The sequence below is a fragment of the Lygodium microphyllum genome, chromosome 20 (assembly GCF_053477565.2).
Source record: "Lygodium microphyllum isolate KBCC chromosome 20, Lygodium_microphyllum_v1.1.10, whole genome shotgun sequence".
Classification (NCBI taxonomy): domain Eukaryota; kingdom Viridiplantae; phylum Streptophyta; class Polypodiopsida; order Schizaeales; family Lygodiaceae; genus Lygodium; species Lygodium microphyllum.
Genome location: NC_141154.1, coordinates 79,682,552 through 79,689,490, shown reverse-complemented (window position 1 = coordinate 79,689,490; position 6,939 = coordinate 79,682,552).

Sequence of the window (6,939 nt, the reverse complement as noted above, 5' to 3'; positions counted from 1 at the left end):
TGCCGAGTTGTGTCAGGAGATTAACATGGGACCATAGGATACTTCATATTTGGAGCATCCACTTACTCAATTCGTTGACCAATCTCTTATAAAGGTACATAAGATATGCATTTTAAGTGAGATTTTTTAAAAATGATTTATATTACTGTGCTTTGTATGATTTAAATTGATTATTCTAACATCATTTTTTATCTGTGTAGGTGACATTTTCAAGATGAGTCGAGGGATGAGCGATGAGGAGTTGTAGGACATCTTCGCACGCATGTCTCCAGACCAGCTCGTGAGATTCAAAGAGATGGCAGACCAGGAGCTATCTCGTTCTTCATCACGGCGCTCTGCTAGATCTGCTTTAGCGTGATCGGATGCTTTCACTTCAAGCAGACGATCTCGACGCTCACGACTTGGGCCAGAGGGAGGGAGTGCATCGGAATCAGGGGGATGCTGCTGTTGAGACACGGATGTGGTGTCTCCGTCTCATCGTTCAACTGGAGCTGCATTAGCTTCAGGATTTGTCACACCTGTGGGGATGTCTACTCCAGTTACTCCGGCTTTTGCACAGCGGTCAGCACGTGGCACCCCTTTGGGTGCCACTCTGAGAGAGATTACCCCCGTCGGTACACCGGATGCAGAGGGGTCTCCTGGATATGCCCAGGAGCGTGGACGTAGATGGGAGAGGACCCATCTTAGGTAGACTCCTAGGGGTTATGGATATTTGGTCGATAGTAGGTTAGGAGCCATCATCATGAATGATGAGGGGAGGAGGGTGATGGCTCGCATGAGAGAGTTGTGCCAACAAGTTTTTCGGCACAATGTCTTGGATCATTGGAAGAACATACCAGAGGGGATCAAGGACTACATAGTAGCATCCTTGCACGAGGAGTTTCCGATGCCAGCCGCAGTAGATAGATTCTCTATGGGCTGGATGATGGATTGCATGTGTGCATACATGTCACATAGACGATTCGACGCACGCAAGGCAATCAAGAGTGGGGCTGCAAAGCCTGAGTGGTTAGATGCATATGACTGACTAAGGGAGGAGGCTATAGATTCTCCAGGACGTTGGAGTCAGCAGCGCGAGGCGGAGAGGGCACAACTCGAGGCCAGAGTGGTCCATCATCTTGGGAGTGGCGGCCATAGGACATATTTGGAGGACTTTGTATGTTTTTCTTTTGTTTTGCTTGTTTGTTTTTTTGAAATATTCTTTGTACTGACAATCATGTTTCTAACAGTTAGTATTTTGTTTTCTTTGCAGCACTCCATTACAAATCGCAATCCGATCGGCCTTGAGACTCAATATGCAGAGAGGCACGGTCTCAATGCATTTATCGATCGATTGTATAGACGCGGCGGCCCTGTAAGTCACTCATCTTTCTTGTCCGTTGTCGAAGGGATTCGAAAGCAAAGTCGCAACCACAGAGGTTCTTAAGAAATTCTAAGATAGAAAAGTCCTCAATTCCAAAGGTGTTCAAATGCAAGCGCTTACTTCCTTAGGTGTTAGAAGAGATTAGGATGATGACAATAAAATTCATGTCACAGTTATACCTATCTCAATTTGCAAAATTCTCATAGCTGAAGACTTTTCGCAACTTTCAGAATTGGCATTACAGCTCAAGCAACAGTCAAAGTCACTCAGAAATATAGCAGTTATATCTTGTTATAAAACTCCTTAATAACAAAGATGCTCCAGGCCATTACAACCAAATCTTGGCAATCCTTATTTTCGCTTCAAAGAGGTGAATTCAACATATCACTTTGTTGGGTTAAACTTGTAACATCTTTCACACTGGCAGCATAGTGTCCAGCTCTTACACACTCTAGTATGGTCTTTCCTGCACCCCTGTTATGTTTCAGAGACTTTTCTGTTGTAAAGATGATTATCCTCCTCGTATAGATGCACGTATGTGAGTACCACAGAGACAAAAGCCAAGAAGTGTATTTCTGTTTCAGAATATCCTTTGAAATCTGATTAATGCATACAGGGTACTGAATATGCTCTGTTCTTATGCCAATAAATCCTCCAAGTAAGGTTAAGGGATTGAGATACAAAATCAAAGGGCTTTCCTTTGTATTGGCATCTCTGGCATGGACCACACGTTCAGGAATATTTTGTTTGTTTTAAAAAAACAGTCAAATTGAGCAAGCTTTTCAATCAGGTGATAGTCCTCCAGAAGAACACGATTTTTAGTGCTGATAGTCAAAGATTAGTTATTATTCCATACTGGGCACTAGAGTTTGTGGTGAAGAAGGGAGGGAAGTTGTAAGCTCTGGACAGATGGAACTCATAGGGTCCATGGTGACAATACTGTGGTAGTTTGGAATATCACATGCTGGCAACTGAAGAATGAATTCATCAAGCTAATTATGACATTCCAGCATTCCTAAAAGCTCCCTGTAGAAATCAACATCTTCTCAAGCACATTCCGTTGCTTTAGCTGCTGCATATGGTGCACACATGTAGTGTGAGCTTGGAAACTGTAAGTGAGCTTAAGATTGCAATCAACAACATGCACAGTGTCATCCCACATAAACGTTTTGAACTGAGACTACTCTAGCACGCTCGGAGAAGCTTGATTTGTCTACCTGTTCTAACTAATCTGATCTACCCTCATCCAGCTCATCACCGCCAAACAGCTGACGATAACTTAACAGAGCTCCTAAGATGGAGCCTGAGATATCCGTTGAAGCCAAAGCAGAAGGAAGCTCATCTACCTAAGTCACCACTGAACACTCTGAAATTGACCCCTTCAAACAGGTGCCATCCTGCTTGCCAATGAATAACTGGCCTCTTCCACTGGTACTATAAACGATGTTCTCCTTGAGCCGCAGAAGCCCCTGCAATCTTCTCTTCAAAGAAATTGAATCTCCTCCATTGGTACATGATACGGAGTCCCAATTGATTAATCTCTTGCACCTTGTCAAGCCTCAATCCATGCCAGGATTGTCAAGCCACGAGAAACATCACAGTTATAGAGACATCATCGACAAAGCTCGGATGTGCTCAATGCAGATCAGATTTGCCACATATCGAGCGTGGATTCCGACATAGGACTTGTTTTGTGCTTGTTTCTGCGGAGACGAGCAGAAGAAGCTCCTGCCTGTCTCTCACTCTGGCCTTTCTTCTGTTACCCGAATTCTGCACACGGGGTTCCTCCCATTCGTGATTCTGATCCCTCTGAGCATACTCCCTTTGCCAGTTTCCTATGTAATCCTCTTTTGCATCTCTCCAACATACTCCATAATGAAGGGTTCCTTCCGAATTTTTCAGCCAAAGCTTTTTTCTCCCCCTAGAAAAGCTTTCCTTCCCTGAATTACAGAATTTTCCCTGCGCCTCCGAATCCGCTTTTTCCCCCCAAAATAGACTTTTTGTTTTTCTTACCATTTACCATTCACAATCCCCTTCTGCTTAATAAAGCGGCTGGTTCTGCACCGGCCTTGTCAAACTGCCCTGCACGGCTGAGAAGATCAACCATGCAAATGTGGTGCTCTTTTATCGGAATGATGCCATACACAGCACTCATAGTATCAAAGTACATAAGCCCTCCTCCACTCACCCTGCAAGACTACAAGCAGTAAGCATAACAACAAATGTGACACTGTCTGGCTCCACATGTTCTACCAACATTTTCCAGAATAAGTTGACAACCCTTTCAGCATTGCGAAGGATACCCAGAAATTAGGGCATTCCAAGAGACAACATTTGGTATTGCTAGCTTATCAAACACTTCTTCTGCTTTTGCGAATGCACCACACTTAGCATACATGCTCACCAATCCATTGCCTAGCACAATATCATGAGTTTCCATTAGCCCCAGCCTCCGGATCACAGCATGTCAAACAAGTTCCAAAACAGTATGAACCTTTAGTACCCTTCGCTTAATACCAAAAAATCCACTTATTCCATATGTAAAAGTCTTATTTGCTGACTGTAATATAGTTGAAACCCATGTCCAATGGCTGACAACATCTAGACAGACACCCTCTAATTACATGTGATGATAAGAAGCACGTGCCTTGACAAATGGTCCATGTTCAGCATAACCTTTTTGGTGGATTTCACATCTTGGATGCGCAGCAGTTCGACATCCACCCCCTCTAATCCTACGCATCCTCCGGGTGGGCCAACTACCCATGATCGTTATCATCAAGATCCACAAACAGATCAATCTCTTCATTATGCATTTCCGGTATATCAACAAGATTATCTGTCATATCATCTGTCTCTTCCATTGGAGTTTCTTCTCGTTGCTCTTCTCTTACAAATTCTTCCAATGCATAATCTTCATCATCTCTTTTCTTGAAAATCTTGATTCTTTTTCCAACAATAGGCACTCTAAGCACTGTCCCATCCAATTCTGTCAGCTCATATGTTGCATTATCAAAAACATGTCTGACTATGTATGGCCCAAACCATCTTTTCACCATCTTCCGAAGTGCAGTATGTCGATTTTCAAGGCTGCTATCAAAGACTAATACCTAATCTCCCTCTTTTATTGCTCTAGGCCGCAAGCGATGCCTGCTCTCAAACCTGTCCTTATTTCTTAGTCTAGCAACCTTCAACCTGTCAATAGCTAGCTGAATATCCTCTGGTCTTCTCTCCAACTGTCGAATCCGAAGAGCCAAGAGTTCTTCTCTTGTCAAATCCTCCTGCTAGGGTAAAACTGACCAAGTCAAAGCACAAGTCTCAGTCGGCATAACAGGTTTCTGACCATACATCAACTCTGTGGGCATATATCCTGTGGTAACTGTTACAACTATATATATCATCTCTCACTTGACTTGGGTCTCATCTATATATACTAACTCTACATCAATATGAATCATTCTTTGGGAGCATGTCTTGTGTATCTCTCTCGTACTCTCTCTCTCTCTCTCAACATGGTATCAGAGCTATGGATGCGTAGCAACAACAAGGAAGATAAGTTGTTTCATTGTTTATACTTGATTGAATTCTTTGCACAAGTGATGATTTGATACATGAACTTGTTTTCGGAGTTCTGGATCAAAAGTTATGACAGTTCAGGATTCAAGATAGCAATTCTGCTCAAATATGCGATTCTTTATTTAAAACTGTATTTCTAATTACAGTTTGTTAATCCCCAATTATAGTTTATTAATCGCTCGTCTTCGTTAATGATGTTGATTACGACAAGTAAACATCTTGCTATTTTTAGCGATGTTTTATTATCGTTCACGTTCTTTGCTCGACCGAAATAGCACTTTTCTTATATGCGTCATCTCGTCTTGCACGTTACGCCTCTCTATTTCGGGCTTTCTTTTTAGTCACTCAATACTTTTCGTCGTTCTTACGTGCATATCCCTATTTTGATTGTCATGCGTCTCAACTACGCTCATCTTGATCATGGTTTGCAGATTCTGCGATCTCATCTTATTTGTTTTCTCTCGACATACAGGCATGGCCAATTGCGTAATTGTTAACGGATATCCGTCTGGCCAACGTTGGGTTCCCTTCTTCCAAGGACAAGGCTTTCCTGGGTGGAAAGCAAAGATGATGCTAATTCTTGAAGGTGACAAATTATTTGATATTGTTTTGGGCGACCTGTCTTGCCCAGTTCAACCTATTGATGTGATGAATAACAATTCTGTGATTACTGATGGTCCATTATTTGAACAATGGAAAATTGATCATACTGATTGGATTCGTCGTGACAAAGCGGCTCGTCGTTATATATTGTCTGCACTTCCTGACTCACTTATGTTGGATGTCTTTCATCTGGAAACCTCTCATGCTATTTGGGAGTATCTTATCTCAACGTTTGAAAAGAAATCGGTCACCGAAATTTTATATCTCCAAACTTGTTTGAAGAATCTTCAATATAAGGTTGGTACCTCTATGCACTCTCATATCGAGGCTTTTAAAGACATTATCAATCAGCTTGGTGCTGCTGGCGCTCCTGTTGCTAAAAATCAGATTGTTACTCAACTTCTTCATACCATCAAAGATCCTTTATATGACAATATCATCACTATTTTGTCTAACAAGGATGATATCCACTTTGACAAAGCATGTATATCTCTTATTGAATATTCTCAACGACATGAGCACCATTTGGAAAAATCTGATGCTGTTTTGGTCACTCGGGAACAAAGGGATTTTGATGCTGCTTTTGTTGCTCGCAAGCGTCCTGCTTCACGTTTTCAGCAGGGTGGATGCCCTAATCCAGGTAGTAAATCTTCTCGTCTTGCTTATCCTAAGAAACATTGTTCTTATTGTGATAAGAAAGGTCATGTGGCTTCTGATTGCTGGGCACGTCAATATGATGAGGAGCATGGAGTTACTACAAAGCAACCTCGCTCGTCCAAAAGTTTTCCTCCTTGTGATTATTGTGCACATACAGATCATCCATCTCGTCGTTGTTATAAATGCAGATATGATGCAGAACGTTCTCCAGCTTATATTGTTCAACAAACTACAACTGATGATGATCATACTCATCAGGAGCTCAATTTCGTCCATTATGATATCTCTCCAGAAAAGGTACTTCATGTTCATGATGGTTCTCTATTCATCGTTGATTCAGGTGCCATTGGAAACATGACATACCAATCGCAATGGCTTCACAATTATCATTCTCTTCCTGTCAAGAAGTTTGTTTACCTTGCGGATGATACGACTTGTCAAGTCAAAGGAGTGGGTGATTTATATCTGGGGACTGTTTCATCCACTAGAATATTAAGAGGAGTTCTTCATGTTCCAGATTTGCAAAGAAATCTTCTTTCTGTTGCTCGTCTAGTTGATCTTGGTTTGTTTGTTGGCTTTGATCATAATCAATGTCGTATAGAGAAAGACGGGCATACTATAGCAGTGGCTCCTCGACATGGTAATCTATTTGAGCTATCATTGAATGATACAGTTGCAAATGTTGTTACTACCCCTGGAGATGCAGATTGCAAATTATGGCATCAACGATTTGCACACTC